Source organism: Rattus norvegicus, chromosome 16 (genome assembly GCF_036323735.1).
Source record: "Rattus norvegicus strain BN/NHsdMcwi chromosome 16, GRCr8, whole genome shotgun sequence".
Lineage (NCBI taxonomy): Eukaryota > Metazoa > Chordata > Mammalia > Rodentia > Muridae > Rattus > Rattus norvegicus.
Window position 1 is genome coordinate 81,919,460 of NC_086034.1, and position 18,758 is coordinate 81,938,217.

At 46.1% G+C, this 18,758-nt stretch overlaps 1 protein-coding gene across 4 annotated transcripts in view; it reads right to left on the reverse strand.

Annotated features, from left to right (window-relative positions):
- Dlgap2 (DLG associated protein 2) overlaps positions 1-18,758 on the reverse strand; it is a 709,635-nt gene that overhangs the window by 430,401 nt on the left and 260,476 nt on the right. The gene's annotated exons all lie outside the window — the stretch shown is intronic.

Consider the following 18,758-nt stretch of genomic DNA (forward strand, 5'->3'; position numbering starts at 1 on the left):
CACACACACACACACACACACACACACTCTGTAGGGTAAAGAAAAAATTCATAAATAAATAAAATAATAGAGATAAAATTTAAAAGCCATGAAGCATTACGAGACAGGGAACTGCCAAAGATACCGTTGTGCACATTTTGCAGTGGCCATCTACTGCTGAGCATGGGTCCTACCCTTAAGAGTGGTTTGTTTCCCCAATCAGGCTCCCTTGGAGAAAACTGTTACTTCATTTGCAAGTGGCCATCAACAGGAGATAGGTTCAGGGTTAGGGATGGGGCCTGTGCACACTTCTCCTTTCAACTCTGGGACCCCAGCTGATGCAGGCCCAGTGAATGCTACCTCAGTCTCTGTGCCTCCACAGGGCTCCAGTCCTGTTGTGTCCAGAAGGCACTGTTCACTTGATGTCCGCCATTTCTTCTGATTCTTACATTCTTTCTGCCTCCTCTTCTGCAAAGATCCCTGAGCCCCAGAGGGTGGGGTGGGGGTGACATCACTTTCAATGTTTGGTAAAACGTGTGTGTGTGTGTGTGTGTGTGTGTGTGTGTGTGTGTGTGTGTGTGTGTGTCCACCTGCGTGGGATGGCTGCACACTGTTTATAGCCGGCATGTGTAGTGACAGGCAAGTTCTTATTTCTTTGTGAACGCTTTATTAGTCATATTTTGAAATGATTGTTTTGTTACCAAATCAATATAAGAAAGAAGCCGTCTGCTGATAAAAGAGAAAACCCCCTGTTTCCCACAATACCAGGCTGGGCTCCTCTCTTCCTGTAGTAGCAGTTCCGCTACCCCTGTGGGGCTGGGATAGGTGTGTTGGTGTTTCAGAAAGTGAGGTTTACATGACCAGGGACAAACTGTTGGGTTCAAAGAGCCCTATGGGTCAAAGGCCCTCTGTATCTCAAGACTTCAGAGTCTGAGCATTCCCCAGTAACACCCAAGGTTGGCGCTGAGATCATGGAGACTGATAAATAATATCAGGCCTTTCAATGTGAGTTAAAACTTTGGTTGGGAATTCTGGATTCGAGAAAAAAAAGGCAGCTTGTTATGGTGACTGGCTCAGACAGGAGCCTTGACACAGAACCAGCGTCTTCAAAATTCACAGAAACTACAAAAATGATTTCAACCTGAGCGAATACATGTTCATACCAACTCTCCTCTGTGAACAAGAGCCCTTGAAGAAGGGAGAACTGTATTATTTTTATTCCTTTTGGCATTTTTTAATGGAAAAACAAAATAAAACAAAGAACATGGAACAAAGTAGAAAAATCAAAACATCAGCTCCTGGAGTAGCCTAGACCAGCAGAAATGGAACCTTGGAACTCGAGGCCTACAGGCTATAGTGTCTTCCCTGGGGCCCAGGAAATGCTGAATTAGCAGGAAGCCCAGCCACCAGCTTCTCTTCTGGACCAGCTCACACTGTCAGTGCCCAAGTCTCCCTCCACAACACTGAACTTCCTAAGTGATTTGGGATCATGCACTGGCCCTGCACTGATGATTTGGTCAGCGCAGCCTGGTTTAGAAAACAGCCCCTTGGAAGAGCTGAAACCTGTAGGTCACAGAAGAGCAGTCACATCCAAGCTCCAGGATGAGGGCCACCCCTTGTACTCACCCCTGTCCCTGTGACTTCCCATGATCACCCTAGCATGCCTGCTGTGTAGCCCTACCATGGATTGTAAACAGTGTGGTATCTGCGGCTATCTCTGGGTGGAAAAATCATCTTAATGCTCAATTAAACAGTCAAGGTCAACAAAGAGGTGGTGGATTGTGCTTTACAAACCAATGGGAATAGTGTTTGAGAAATGTTCTCCAAAATTCTTCACGGGAGGGACAGGCTCTCTCTTTTAAAATAAAAATATCCTTTAATTTGCTGTGGGAAATGGTAAGATCCTAAATTCGGCTTTGCTGCTTCCTCACTGCGTTACCAAGTGTTAGTAAGAATGCCTTTACTTTGTCTGGAAATCAGGAAAAAAACTAAAAACTTGGAGCTCTGAGAACATCTGCAAACCACCCTTTTGCAAGCCATGTTCTGGACGAAGCCCTTGGCACTGCCAAGTATTCAGCCAGGAGGTAGTGCACCCAGAGTGCAGGAACACAGAGTGAGCTGGAAAGACCACCAAACACAGACACAACTGGCCCCAAACCCAGGTGTACTCCTGACTGGAGGAAGAGGAAGCCTCAGCTAGCTATGGCCGTCCACACCTAAGGGGGAACATGCTGGCAGCTGCTGTGAAGGAAATGAGGCTATTTGTTGACATGCTGCCATGCCTGCATGACCTAAAAGCAGTCCTGAGCAGACAGGTGAGGCCTGAGGTACCACTCCTGCCTCGGTGCTGTCTGGTTTGGCTGCAGCAGCTGTAGAGACTGTCAGGTGAGAACTGGGGAAAGATGGGGGAGAAGCCTCGGGGTTGTGTCTCGAGCTCTGTCAGTCCATGATGACACCCATATCGATTTCCCTACCTAACTCTTTCCCAGGCACAGAAACCGAAACACATGGACTCAGCATTCAGCTGTTATCTTAGTTCTGGCAGCTTCGTAACTTAACTCCCAATGAAGGTGGGAAGAAGTCAAGCTGCACACAGAGAGGAAAAAGCTGTCTAATCTGGTTTCTGAGGTTTTGTATGATCTTCTACCCCTGTGCCTATTGTACATATGAAAGCTGACAGGACAACAGAGGTTAGAGGACAAGGCATTAGTAAAGTCTTCTTAGAGTCATGAGCCCTACTAGGAGGAAGGGCTGAAAGACTTGAGTCCCTCAAGAGAGGTCGGAGCTGGGCTTGCTACTCAGCTGATTTGGGAGGTAATGGTGGAGGCAGAGCTAGAAAAGGAGAGAACAGACCCGAGAGACAGGCACCTCAGCAGAAGTGAGTCTATGCCAGGAGGTAACAGGACACAGGCAGCCCAACAGTGGGTACTTAAAGAATAGATCACAGCGATGAGCCAGGACCCTGCAACTCTGGGGAGGAGGAGGACAGGGAGTGGACAAAAGGGATCCAAGGCCAGAGCATCTACAGAGGGTACCCAGGAGAAGAGGACAGACCGCAGAGGCCTGAAGGAGGAGGATGTAGGTTTTGCCTAGAGCAAGGTGTTCGTGTGATGATGGATAGTCAAGGTGAAAACTTCCACACACTCTGGAAGGAAGCTGGCAGAATGCAGACACGTTAAGGCCAGTGTCCCGCTTTGGGAAATGAACGTCGCCGAGGTGACAGCTGGAGAAATGAGATCAGATGAACGAAAACACAGAAGACAAAGAGGACGAGGGGACATTGGAAAGTGCTCACAAGGGGATAACAAAGATGACGGGAAGTGAGTGATCCGTGTGGCTGACTTAATAACTAAACAAAGTGCCCGATACTCCGTAGAGATCACACAAATGAGATAAAGCCTTTAAAAGCAGAGGTCAGGGTAGAGACCGGAGGGAGGAGGCAGATTACCTCAGGTGGGGTCAAAAAAGGGGAGGACATGGAGGTCATCTGGAGAACAAAGCCAGGAGAGGAAAGGTTTGGAATGGCATAGACTTTACGGCAGAAGCTCTTGAGAATACTCATGTATCCAAACAAGAGACATGAAGCAGATCTTTGACCTTTGAAATCGCAAAGATGGGGAGACTTACAGAGATCCTCCCCCAGTGGAGTAGATGATGTATGGATTCGGGAGACAGCAGGTCTGGGTGCTGACTGAGAAAGACGTCTCTGCGCCCTGGATTGTTTCATGCTGTGAAAGGCAGTGTGGTGGATTAAGTGATGGCTGTCCCACCTAGCCTCAGACATTTGCATAGCCAATCTCTAGTTGGTGGTACCGTTAGGATGTCTGGCCTTGCTGGAGAAAGTAAGTTACTGGAGACAGGGTGTGAGAGTTTAAGACCCTCGTTCTAGTTTGCTCTCTGTTTCCTGCTTGCGTTCAAGGGGTGAGCTCTCAGCTTGCTACCCCAGCCTCCACCATGCTGCTGCTTCCCTACCATGATGAACTCTGACCCCACTAGAGCAGCAATCCCATATAAATCCTTCCTTGTACAAGTTGCCTCAATCATGGTGTTTAATCGCAGCAATAGAAAAATAGCTAATGCAGGCAGAAATCCCCGGCTATGACATTCTAGAAGCTACCCGTGCTTAACGGGTTTTATTCTTTGTGATTCCAATGAGTTTTCATGACATAAAAATATTCATTTTGCCAGAAAAGAAAGAAAAGGGATTCCCATCATCTGCTGAAATCACACCTAGGCAAACTCAGAGCAAATACATTGATCAGCTCCTTACACACAGGAGTCACCTTTTATATGAAGAAAAAACCCACTGTGTGCAAAACAAAACTTTCCTTGTGCAGGCAAATTCATGGCTTTGATGTCTAATTTTCTGTAACACTTTGTAATGCTTGAGTCACGTGCCGGTTGCTTGTGTATGAAATAAACTCTCCAATCTTTACTGGAGACTACTTCAAACACTGTAGTATAAACTCCTCCAGCTTGACTGACCATTCACACCGAGTCTCACCATTCCTGATGTCAGTTAGGATGATATTTTAGTCGGGGTTTCTACTCCTGCACAAACATCATGACCAAGAAGCAAGCTGGGGAGGAAAGGGTTTATTCAGCTTACACTTCCACATTGCTGTCCATCACCAAAGGAAGTCAGGACTGGAACTCAAGCAGGTCAGGAAGCAGGAGCTGATGCAGAGGCCATGGAGGGATGTTACTTACTGGCTTGCTTCCCCTGGCTTGCTCAGCTTGCTTCCTTATAGAACCCAAGACCTCCAGCCCAGGGACAGCACCACCCACAATGGTCTGGGCCTTCCCACCCTTGATCACTAATTGAGAAAATGCCTTACAGCTGGGCCTCATGAAAGCATTTGCACAACTGAGGCTCCTTTTCTGTGATAACTCCAGCTTGCGTCAAGTTGACACACAAAACCAGCCGGGACAGATGATGAAGAGGGAAACGTCATCACTCAACTCACACTTTAAACATTTGCGAAGATACACTTCGTGGGATGAATGAGTTCGGTCAAAGTATTCAGATTAGAAATTTGGGTTAAAACAACGGTGCCAACTCAGGCTTCTGTGTTTCCCATATGATCTGTGTTTATAAACCAAGTAGATATGCAGAATGGGAGCTGCGCACGGACTCTACAAAGAATCGCCTCAGATCCTTGCATCCTTAGTCTTGGTCAAAGACGCTTGTGTGAGAGAAGATTGTGACCCAGTCACTGCTAAGAAATGACCTGTGTACCTCCCAGAGTCCCCTGAGTTGGGCCACATGAGGGAAACACCTTTTAAAAGGCAGCATCTTTTTGTCCAAAGTGGCTCTCTTTGAAGGAAAGGCACTGTTTTCACTGGTCCTCTTAGAGGCTTGACTGACAGTTGAGACTCAGAGTCAACTCTCAGAGCCAAATGATTAGGTATGATCAGGACAGAGCTTCCTTTCTGGTGAACTCTGAGCCTACTGTGTCAACGTATTTCACACCCCACTTCCTATAAGGGACTGAAACTAGGGAAATGCCTTAATCTTACCCTACCCATCACAACAGCTCCAACAACAGTCTGTATTAAATTCCATTTTTCCCCTCAGATTAAGTCAGCTAGCACTGATGACTTCCATTGAAGAGATGTGTTTGCTCTCCCAGGCTTCCTCATCCAGACAACAATTTGGAAAACTAGAAACCACATCCTTCCTCTTCCTCAGTTACTTGGCCTCACAGAACCCCCACAGATAGGAACCTGATCTTTGCCAAGTGATGACATCCCAGGCAAGACAGGCTGACACCACTTGGGGTCATGCTGTGTCCAGGTGCTCATGCCAAATGCTGGCTCCTTGGCAAGCAGTTTCCCAAGACAGGTGCCTCTTCTCTTGGATTTAATTGCCTGTGAGGGTGTTGTCACATCTCACTCCATGGCTCCCTCTTAGTAGACATAAGCTTTTCTCCAGGCGTGTCCTAGACTCGCTGCTCTCAACCAAGACAAGACAATTAACCAATACTCATGACTTCGGTTTTCAGAGACATGGTCTTTCCACACTGATCTCCAACTTACAAATTTCCTGTTTCTGCCTCACAAATGCTGCCTCAAACTTGAGCTCACATACTTAGCTCTGAAATAGTTTTTTTTTCCTAAATAAAGGAGATATAGAAATGTGTGGGTCTAAAGGGTAAAAGAAGGCAGAGAAACGAACTGTTTGAAAAAAGATGCTTTCCCTGATTTTATTTAAAACCAGTAACATTGTTCTCAAATGATGACCTCACTGTGCAGTGAATGGGCATCAAAGTTGTGACGATATCTTGTTTCTCGTCATATAATCCTCCTCCAATGTGGAAGGAGAATACTCATTCCTTGTATCCAACCTACCCTTTCCAATCTACCATTTCAATTATAGTTCCCAAGAACATGTCTGTTTGTTTGTGTTCAGTGACAGGAAGATGTTTGCCCAAACTGCATGCACTGCCCAAAGTAAAGGGCAGAGGGGTTGCACAGCTCACAGCTCACAGTGTGAAGTGTGTGGTTGCCAGTCAAGCTCTGGCATCGTACAGAGACGAAACAAAGGTTTCAACATATACTTGTCTCCGGATTCCTCTTCTGCTGTAACTTACAGGGGATCGGGTATCCTCCTCCCATATAGGAAGATGGTTATACGACTAGAAATGAGATATAGGGACAACTTTGATGCCCATTCACCCCACAGAGGCCAGAGCATGCTTGTTGGATGTTGTCCCATTGGCACTGTGGGGACATTAAGTTTAGAGAATGTTCCTAACATTAAAACTCTAGTACAATGAGCACCCTTCACGGAGGAAAGATTCAGCAAATAATTAATAAGTAGAATGACCCAAAAAGGAGGGGAAGCTGTAAGCATTTTCTCTTTAAAACTCAACTTACTGGGAACCAAAAATTCAAGAACAGAGCAATGCTTACGGATGCACATTTATGCAACTATGGCATATGGAAGAATATATATGCAGCTCACATGGACTAATGTACTCAACACTGTCAGTGATCTTCTGATATGCTTATAGTCTTATTATTAATGCCATCATTATTATTCCAGAAATATCAAATGCAACTATATAAATTGTAGAATAAAAAGCAGAACAATCACAGTGAAAGTTTAGTGTGTGATCACCTAAGCTGAATCTTATCATTTATTTACTTATTTATTTATTCGTTCATTTACTTATTTAACTATTGTGGTCCTGTGATGGTCCACTCAACCCTGTACATGTCAGGCAAGCTACTCTTACATCTTCTAACGATTTTCCTTGAGATAGCATCACGCCATATAAACTACATGGCTGGCCTTGAAGTTCTGATTCTCCTGCATCAGCTTCTTGAGTAGCTAGAATTACAGGCCCACGCTGAGCATCTATTTCAAATTTAAATGTCTTAGTTCCAAACACTTTTGTGTGCTGATGAAATAATGTAAGTGCAATATTTATATTGTTAACCTCTCTGGACTCTTATCCATCTTTATATGTTGCTTATAAGAATTTCAGACAATGTATTATTCCTTTACAGCAATATTTAATGCAGTAAAAATTTGACAAGAGAACCAAAACAAGCTGGATAACTCTTCAGAATACTACATAAGTGAATTTGCCCCAGTTTTGCCCTGCATAAATTTGCCTCTTAAGGATTTTGAAAAGGAAAAAAAAAGGGAATAGTTAGCATCCGTGATTCAGACCTGTAAGGAGGAGCTAGTGGAAAACAGCTGCTTGGAGCCTGCTGGTCACCAACCCCTTCTCAGGGGGCTGTGCGTATACAGCACAAAGAACAGCGCTCCACCGTCATCCTGTTTCTCTCAGGAAGGAGGCTCTTCTTGAGATAGAGCACAAAGCCCACAGGCTGCTGCTGTTTCCTAGTCACCACTAGTCCCTTCATGAAGCACAGCCTTTACGAGAGTCCTAAAGGTAAAGTGGCTGCAGGAGCTTTAACAGGGCACTTGAGAGAGAAGAGTGCCATGGGAGAAATACACGACGATGCTCAGGATGAGAGACTACCTGGGCCCACTGCCTGCTGGACTGCAAGCTGGACAGTAGTGGGAAATGAAGACCCAAAGAGTTCTAACGGAGAAGCCTACAGATTTCAAAGGGGCCTTGGTCCTAGCCCCAGCATGAGAAGCTGGCACACCACCACTGGTCAGTCACAGCAGCACCTCCTCACTTGGGCTCTCTCATCATGCCCTTGCGCCCAACCCTCATGCCATAAACCATAGATACCCTCTAGGAGATTCACATATGTGTCCACAGAATCACAAGAGGGGGAACACTGAACTACATGGGAAACCATGACCAAATGTTCTTCAGATTGCCACAGTGGTGTGATTGTAGGAAAATGTCTTTTGTCCTGGTATTAAGATTCCACCCACAGGTACTGTGAGATGGCTCAGCAATTAAGAGCACTGGCTGCTCTTGCAGAGAACCTCGATTTGATTCCCAGCACCCATGTGGCAATTTGTAACCATATATAACTCCACTTTCAGTGGGTCTGGCCTCCACAGACTCTAGTAACACATAGTATACATACATACATACATACATACATGCATTCATACATACATACATGCATTCATACATGCATACATTCATTCATACATACATACTTACATGCATGCATAATACTTACATGCATGCATACATACATGCAAGAAAAACACCCATACACATAAAATAATACATTTCTTAAAACTTAAGTATACTTTTGCCATGTTATCCAGCAGCCACGTTCCTTAGCTGAACTGAAAACCTTTTGCCCAAACAACTTAACAACAGCAGTCCACTGAAAACCCTACACACTGATATTAATGTCACTTTATTTAGTGTTGTCTGAGTTTGGAATCTACCCAGACGCTTTTCATGGGTACGCAGATGCGACAGTTAATCTTCATTGTCAACTTCAATGTTAGGGCATTTCCAAAGAGAAATTAAATGTGGAGAGAAGACCCCCCCCCACTTTAATGCAGATGACACCACGTCCTGCCCTGGGTCCTGAGCTAAGGGAGAAAGTCACTGTCACACCAGTGCTCCCTTCTCTGACTCCTAATCCACTGAGATGTTAGCAAGGCAGCTTCACACTTCACACCACAGGGATGCAGGGATGCCAGCTGCTATGACTTCCAGCCATGCTGGGCTGTATCCTCAAAATAAATCTTCCCCCCTTGAGTTTCTTTGGACAGGTAGTTGGTGACAGTAAAAGGAGAAGTGACTAATGGAATCGGTAAACAAATCGCTGGCCCTGGTGAGAACGGAGCCAGCCACAGAACCAAGAAAAGGCACAAAGGAACCACAGGTGTGTGTGTGTGTGTGTGTGTGTGTGTGTGTGTGTGTGTGTCTAAGCGAAAGATGCCAAGCTGAGAAGATTACTCACCATTTCCTTCCTGCAGAGGACATTCTAGGCAAAGCGAAGCCACGGGGGAGGGGGGGTGTAGAGATCAGTGGTTTGAGGCTGGTCAGATGGCTCAATGGGAAAAGGTACCTGCTTCCGGTTTAACCCCGGGGATCCCCATAACAAAGGAGAGAACAAACAACTGTAAGTTGTCTTCCGACCTCCACACAAGTGACATCTGCAAGGAGACATGTTCTATTTCATTCACCGCCTGTCTTGTCCCTTCTGAGGATGTGAGCTAACAGCAGTGTTATTGTTGAGTTCTGTGCCCATGGCAACACTGTAACACCGTCGTAAAAATACCATTAATGTGAGCATTGTAACAAAGGTCTTAGCACTTAGTGAATGACTGTCAGGGAAAAAAAAAAACCTCACAGAATGACCATTTATTAATCATGTTATCTACAAAACTTTATAGTCCCGTATAATTTAATGAAGTAAATGAGTTGACTGTGTGATATCCAATTCTAAGATTCTGGTGTTGAGGATAAATTGTAAAAGGAAGTATAAACCGATGTAGTGAGGGTGGCTTCCAGTGCAGAAGTTGCTCTCCGTCAGTGGTTCTCAACCTTCCTGATGCCGGGACCCTTTCATACAGTCCCTCATGTTGTGGTGACCCCCAACCATAAAATTATTTTTAATGCTATTTCATAACTGTAGTTTTGCTGTGAATTGTAATGTAAACATTTTTGAAGCTAGAGGCTCATCAAGTGGGTCACAACCCCTGGGTTGAGGACGGCTGCTGTGGAAGGTTGGGAGGACAAGGCACCTGGGACTAGAAATTACCTCAACTCAAAGTAACACCTGTGGCTTGTCAGCAGTAACTTTCCTCACTGTGGTTAAAGTATCTCCCATCAGAAGTGAGTGTGAGATTTAAGAGTTGGGGGGTTAAGTGTAGGAATCCCGACACACCACAGAGGAAGTCCCTAAAGCCCAGGAGGCAGCAGCATTCCTCTGGAAATAACTGCAGTCCACATGGAAATCTCAGGAGCACACTGTCCACAGTGAGACCCACCTCTGCTTGGGCTTTTGGACCTGTATGGCTCCATTAGAAGATCACTGCTCAACACCAGAAAATGCAGTTCTCTGTTCTACATAAAGCCCACTGGAGCCAAAGGCGTATGCATTGACAGTATCCTTAATACAAACCACATCTCCCGGGAAAGTGTGATAGTTAATAGACATGCCTGGTTTCGTGTTACTGAAAGAATAGCAAGGTCAAACTGTACTGTGGATCCATCCAACAAACACTGAATGCCCAGGACAAAGGAGTCAGGCTCTGCAGTAATCCTTAAGAGTTTACAAAGGTCCAGGCTTCTGGCAACATCCTCACGAGGGTCTGTGTCTTACAGATCTTTCTCACATCCAAGGACACCAAAGGAACAGTTTGGCAGACATCGCCGTGTTGGGCTTCTATGAGCTAATCACATAGGGTAATGGGTGAAAAGTCGTAAATGGTGAAGACAAAGAGTAACAGAATGGAGGCCTCCAATGTTCTTCAGCAATCCTCTCCATCAAAGCAAGAGGGATGAGGAGGACCTCCTGGTTTCTGGAATGAGGTCTCCTCACAGAGGAAGCTCACGTCAATCTACTGCACCTTCCTTTCCTGCGTGCTTCAAGGGTACTGGGTGTAAGGACTGACCCTGAGTGTGACAGAACTGGAATGGGTCTCCCAAGAAAGATTTGACTCCAAATCCGAACAACATCCAGATCTGTGTAGTATCCAGCACACGTGTCTGCCCCCAACCCCCAGGAAGCACTGATTGGCCAAAAAAACAGCATGCAGGTGAGACGTCGCACTCAAACAAAAATGTCTATCAGTATCCAATCCCAACCAGGTTCCCAGTCAGTTCCTGAAACCCATGCACCAGTAACCATGTACTATGTAGCCTGCTTCTCTTTGGGGGTCATGCTAGAAAAAAAGACATGACTGTTTTGAAGAGCTTTAAAAAAATAAAAATAAAAAGCCTAGACGATCGAAGATCTTCGTTTCACAGAGGAGTCACACAGGCTACATAAAATTAAGGCACATACATATTCATTTCATTGACAACACACCCACACACTGAGATATACACACACACACTCGGAAAATTAATCTAAACTGCACACCACGGAAGGCACAGTGAAAGCTGAGGGAGACGAGGAACAATGCTCGCAAATGCTTACAGTTCAGCTCTACGGATGGGAATTCCTGAGTAAACAAACGGCTGACGGAGAGGGGGAGACCAGATGCCGAGAGGAGGGAGCATCAGGGAAGCCCAAGAGCTCTGTGTGAAAGTCATGAGACCTGCAAGGACAACAGAGTACACTCGCTGACCAAACGCCCCCCTAAATCAGAGCTGATGCACGTAGCTGGCCCCAGGGCCTTGGGCTGCACATGTGTAAGAGTGGCTGATACTCAGGAAGGCACCATGAAAACCCCAGCAGGAGGGACCCCTGATGGTTTTCTTCAGGCATCTTGTAATCTGTGCGTTGCCTACTCCCCATGAGAGGATGTGGCAGGTGGCTCTAACTTGGCTCTGGGGACATCTATAAGGGGAAGTTTCTACTACTGAACAAGAGTGAAAACCAGAGAGCACAGAGATCCCTTTCCTTCTGCCCTCTCGACTGTTCAGGGTCCAATGTATAGGAAATCAACACAGGGCACACAGCTAGAGCAGTCACTTTGGAACTGTGGCCTGCTAGCAGCCCACAAGACAGCCTGGTGACACAAAGTTCCGCTTTGCCCACGCTGCCCCTAAAATGGTTGTCAAAGGTGTCACCCGAACATGAGCAAGAGCTGTGTCCAAAGAAGGATCAATCACCCCATGCCTGGGTCAAGGCTGTGCTCAGTGACTGTCACAGTGACTGTTACAGGCCTCCACGTGGAATGTTGGCAAATGGGAAGAACCAGCAGTGATGGCCTTTCTGGTGCCACAGAGTGATCTGCGTGTTCACAGAAGGGCAGCTTCATATCCACTCATTTCACAGGCCGGTGAAAGGAAGGGCTTCCATGCTCTCTCCCCTGCACTGTCTTCTTTAGAAATGAAGGAACTTGTAAAACAATGGGAGGGTGACAAGAAAAATGTATAATTCAGACTCTCCACCATTTTCCCCCAGAAAGCATTAAAAATAAAAATAAAAGTTATGTCTTTCATTTGCTTTGCCTTATTTTTTTTTTACATCTGTGTATCAATGTTACAGTTCACTGCAGTGTTTCTCAACCTTCCTGATGCCATGATTCTTTAATACGGTTCCTCATGCTGTGGTGATCTCAACCATAAAATTATTTTGTTGCTACTTCATTAACTGTAATTTTGCTATGCTATGAATTGTAAATATCTGACATGCAGGATGTCTAATATATGATTTCCCCCACACACACACCCAGAGTGGTGGTGACCCACAGGCTGAGAACCACTGGTTTTACTGGCCATGTGGTGGGGCCTAGCATATGTGTAGAGAATGTATATCTCTCCTCATTTGGGCCAGATATGGAAATCGGCATCCTCATTATCCCCAACACATGCCCAGCTTGTTTCTGAGGACCCTCACCTGCCCTCCAGCCAGTATTTTCAAGAAGCCTGCCCTAGCAAATGGGGATTGGGGACCAATCGCTCCTCTAGAAATATCCATCTGGGCTACATCATTTTTCCAGCAACTAAAAATGTTGTCACCATGTCAGCTGCAACAAATGTGTGTGTCTGAAGCACAGAACATTGCTATCCCTCATACTATAGCGGGACGTTCTTAGGGTTCGGTTTTGTTAGCAGAACTTTATTTCCATGAGGTATACCCCGGGAGTCTTTCAAGGTCTGGACCCAGGCAAGGAATGAGAGGCCTGAAGCAGCACCCAGCCCGGGTGGAGCCTTGGGACACTAATCTGCATGGTCCCATTGCTTTGAAATCATTTCCAAAGCTCCCCTACCCCCATTTTTGGACTATTGTCTTTAAAGACTAGCAAGGTGCATTTCCAGAAGAAGCAGTGGCAGCAGGTCTGCCCAGGGGTAAGATCCCATTTTGTCCCAGCCCAGGGATGACACTTCACACAATGAGTTGAACCTTTCTACACTGATCATTGATCAATGGGCTGGAGGGCAGGTGAGGATCATCAGAAACAAGCTGAGCATGTGTTGAGGATGACAATGACGACTACGACGATGATGACGACGACGACGACAATGAAGAAGAAGAAGATGATGATGATGATTTCCATATCTGGGCCCCAAGAAAATTCTCATATCCCACCCTCACTACCAATAAACCAGTGGTTCTCAACCTGTGAGTGATGACCCCCTAAAGGGTCAAATATCAGAAGCCTGCATATCAGATATTTACATTATGAATCATAACATAGAACAATTACAGTTATCAATTTATAGTTATGACGTATCAATGAAATAATTTTATGGTTGTGGTCACCACAGCATGAGAAACCTTGTGTTAAAGAATCACAGCATCAGGAAGGTTGAACCCAGAGTAGGGACAGGACTGAGAGTTCTGCTGCCAGCCCACTGGGTCTTCTTCTCCTCTTTCCTGTCCTTGTCTCCTCTGATTTATTCCTTCACGTCCTTGCCCTGATAATGTCCGCTCTAATATCGGGGAAACACTGCTGTCTGGTGATAAACCCTAGCTATGACCGCATAGCCATGAGAATGGTCCGGTTGTCAGAAGCAGACATGCTAAATGTTCATGAGGAGATGAAATAGAAAGAACTGTGTTCTTTCCTCATAAGACTACAGAAAGCTTTGGTTACCTTGAGGGACAACTTGGACGACTTACAAAACAGAACATACCTAGACTATAAGCTCATCTGACTGGGCTTCTCAGTACTGACCCAAAGAAGAGTTTATCCACGCAGCCTTTCCAGGATACTCACAACAGCTTCACTCACCACCGGCCAATTGGACATCCTTTAGTGGACGGATGCTATCCACTTAAAAGTGAAATCCATCTAGAACATTGCTCAGCACCAGAAAGGAATGAGCGAGAGTCTCGGGACATTAATAAGGGTTAGACTTGAGCCTGAAGGTACAAATACACAGGTAGCACATGTACTCAACAGGTGGCCACAAAATCCTGCCCTCAGAATAATGGGAGAGGCCCAGCTTGGTGCCTTCTGCCCTGCAAACATAAAGAAATGGAGTGAGATATATCTATCAAGCACCAAACTCAAACACAGCAAAGTTGAACTGGTCATCTATGTAGATTCCAGAGCAGCTAGACCCCAGACCATGATTCCAAGGACTCTTGGCCACTTTGCTAGTAGTTAAGAAGCTAGTGAGACCACAGAAATGTCTACATGTTGGTGAATTATTTGGAAGTGTAATTTGGTCTCTATGCTGGCTAGGTTTTGTCAACCTGACACAAAGTCATCTGGGCTAAGGGAACTTCGATTGAGAAAGTGCTCCCACCAGTTTTAACCAACGATCAATGTAGAAATATTGGGCTCGTTGTGTAAAGTGTCACCCCTCGGATAGTGGTCCTGATTTGTATAAGAAAGCTAACTGAGAAATCTGTGAGGAATAAGCCAGTAAGTAGCATTACTCCATGGCCTCTGCTACGAGTTCCTGCTTGCAGGTCCCTACCTTGAATTCTTGCCCTGACTTCCTTCTGTGATGGAATGACCTGAGAGCTGCCATCCAAAATACATCCCAATCCTCCCATGTTGCTTCTGGTCATGGTGCTGATCACAGCGCAGACAGGCCTTGCTGAAACACTCACTTGAATTCACTTCTCAGAACACCCTGTTGTCCTCTTCCTGCTTCGGGGGAACTGCTTACAGAAGATGAGCGCCCTCTCCCTCAGTATCAGAGACCAAATGCTGAGGACAATGGGTGGAGGGGGCTGTCCTTACTAAGCCATCCTGCACCATGACCCTGTGAACAGGCCCAGGTCTAAGTGACTGCATTTCAGGAATACTTCTATGTGATAAATCAAACCCTTAGGTATAAGACTGGGACAAGAAACTCAGGAAAGGTCCAAGGAGGTCTCCACATGATCACAAGAGGCCAGCATTTCCTCTTAGACTAATAGTCACACATGGCTTAAGAAGATATCTTAGAATTCTTAGAGTCCAAGTTACTCAGATGCACTAGCGTATACTACTATGTTGTGTGTGTGTGTGTGTGTGTGTGTGTGTGTGTGTATGCATGACACAGCTCACATGTAGAGGTCAGGTGGAGGTCAGAGGACTATTTTCAGGAATTATTTCTCATATTTCACTATCTGGGTCCTAAGTATCAAACTTAGTCAGGCTTAGGGGTTAATGCCTTTACCAACAGACATATTACCAGTCCCAGACTATACTACTTGCCGACCCTGGCAGTCAGGATCCTCTGTCTCTGTTATCAAAGAAGCATGTACGAGGTTGAGGGAACCGGCCCAGGATGATCTGAGAAGGTGGTCCATGCCTGAGCATGGTCCACGGCATTAATAGGAATACATGAGCAAACACCTCCTGTGACCAACGTTGATAGGTTGCACATGCAGATCTCCGCAGTTTTGTGATCAATATTGAGGCCCAACCTCAAGGCATGCTATTGCAACCCAGAGCCCAGTGTCCAAAGGAAGATAAATTCCGATGCCACAAGACTAGAGAGAGGAAGGTTTCGCCACAAAAGAGAAACAGAAAGTTCCTTGAGGAGCTGTTTCTAACCCTTGCCCTTACCACGCAGCATACTTTTAACCAATTTATGCAGACAAGAGAGCGATTTCACAATAGCCATTCTTCACCGAGAAACGTTACGACTTTTTTTTTCTCGATGCTAGTCGGATGAAAATGCTAATTTTACTACCAGTCATGAATAAAATAATGATCTAATATGCAAATTTCAGGTAACAGCTGCATCTCCATAAACAACTTCCTGCTTCAAAGTGTGAGATCAAGCGTCAATGAGTGCTGCCGCGGGCGTGCACAGAGCCCAGGGTGGATAACTGTGTTTTCAGCTGCTGGGTGCATAAAGGAAGCACACCATTAACATGTGGGGGTGTGATTGATTCAGAAATATCCCACACACTGTACACTGGCTGGAAACACACAGCGTGTAGGCGTCCCGTGTTATCTCAAGACTCAATGGCAACACTCATGCCGGCATCCTTCCTAAGCGCCCTTTTACCTCCTCTGACATCTGTAGCTCTTCCTCGGCAGCCTTCCCTGCTCCTTTCACAGACCGCCTATGTGGGACATGAGGAATCAGTCATGTGTAAGGGGGTGGAGGGGCATGTCTTCAGAGCATATCAATGAAGAAAGATAATGCAAGAAAGACGATGTTTTCCAATACAGTCCAGAGGACTGCAGAGCTCTGCTCCCACGGTCTAGGATATTGGGAGCTCGGCAGCCTGCACTGCCTATATACTTCAGAGAATTCAGCGTACCTCGCTGATATGCAGAGCCACTCACTGAAGGAGAAACAAAACATAAAACTCAGGGAGGAGAGATTGCTCAGAAGCATTTGCCTCGCAAGCTTATGACCCCATGTTTAGTCCCCGGAACCTTAGAAAAAAGCTAGATGCAATGTGCAATCCCAACACTACTGCAGGGACAGAATGTCGAGACAAGAAAACAGGGCAGAAGCTCAGAGGCCAGCTGAAACACCCTAGGCATGGCAGATAGAAGGCAGACCCCGCCTTAACAAGGTGGAAGGCATGAACTCCCCAAAGTCATCCTCTGACCTCCATACATATACAGGCAGGCACACACACACACACACACACACACACACACACACACACACACACACACGCCATGAAGTAAGTTTCAAAAATCAAAAGATGTATTTTACTTATATAAAATGACGCTATTCTAGAAAGCAAAGACTGCATGTAGTTTGGAAGTCACGTTTGAGAGCATGAGAGAGAACTAAAGTTTGTCCAGAAAATGCACAGTGGTCTCGAGCAGCATTGCAGCTGGGCTGTGAAATGTCTGTCACCTGTCCTGCCAGTGTGCACATGCAGTGGTTACCTTTACCAAGGAATGCTGTCACAAAGTCATACTTCACTTCTACTGTTCCACCTTCTGCTTTTATTATAGGAGAGTGATTTGGTTTAGAACAAAACAGCACGCATGACTTAAAGACACTTAGTGCTGAGTAACCAAGACACGCGAAGGCGGGGTTTAAACTTAGAGAAAGAGCCAGCAGTGGCCTGCTTCCCTGGCAGCTGTCTAGCTGTGCTGGGATCTAAACGTCTCTCTAGGCTTACTTCCAACAGCGACCTCTGACTTGGGCTACAAATTCAACCCAAGTCTGGGACACCCATGCCACATGCCATCCCATAAGCTCACTCAGGTGAGGGGCATGGGCGATGGGTGGTTGTGGGTAATAAAATACTTGTTGCTCAATGGAGCATAATTCAAAAGACTGGGAAAAGCCAAACGGACTAGTCCTAGTGCGTGAATAGACTCAAGGCTACAAAATCCCCCTCCGGACACTGAGCTTCTGGAAGATGAGATAGACCAGCTCTGGGGATAAAATTATGAATGAAGCAGTCAATATCCACCTGGAAACGGAGAAGCCAATGGCAGCTTCCCTCTGGACATGCTCAGTCCTTTGGCAGAGTGTAAGTCCTCCCTGTGAAAACCCAGCCATGTATAATGGGGATGGATACAGCCAGTGGTTACCCAGATGTGGAGGCAACGACCAAATGAGCTGGGGAAGGGACCAGATGTGGCCAGATGTGGGCCATTCTGTCTCAGAGAGGAAGAGCAAGAATGAAACGGAACATGTCAACGAAGCAGAGTAAGAAGGAAGCGTGTGGGGAAAGGCTACGCCAGGCACACCTCATCTTCCTCGCTGCGGCGGCTCACTCACCCACCCAAAGCTGGGGACCAGCCACTTCAGCTGTACCAGCTTATACAGTTCCTCACTGCAAAGAAGAAGAAGAAGGAAAAAAAAAAAAAACCTTCCTGACTGATGTGAACCAGTTGGCTGGATTCTCAGAGCTCCCTGTCAGACTGTGCACTCCAAAGCACGCTTTATCCAAAGCCTAGGCAATTCCATGACACTTGCAACACCATCTCCTCCCACAAAGCTGAGGAGGGCTACTTGGTGTAAGCGCTAAATTAGTGCTTTGGAAGGGGCTTTGGTTATAAAGACAGGGCACAGACAGCACTTCCCAGCAGGCGTCCATCCCAGCACCTCTCCCCTTTCATCCTCTTCAATTGCAGCTGGGAAGAGCTCAAAACCCTTTACTGCACTCAGCCACACAAAGGAAGCCCTCTCCGCAGGCTTCTCTCTTGCTAGCCTGTGAAGCACAGGTTTAATGACCTAAGGTCCCTGGATTTACTCATTCCCAGGGGATCACGGAACCCACAGCCCAGTTGCCACATCTTTGCTGAAATAAACGGAGAGCCAGCAAAACAGTGCTTGCATTACAGACGGCTCCGGTATCTAGCGACTTTCAAAAGGATGGTTAAT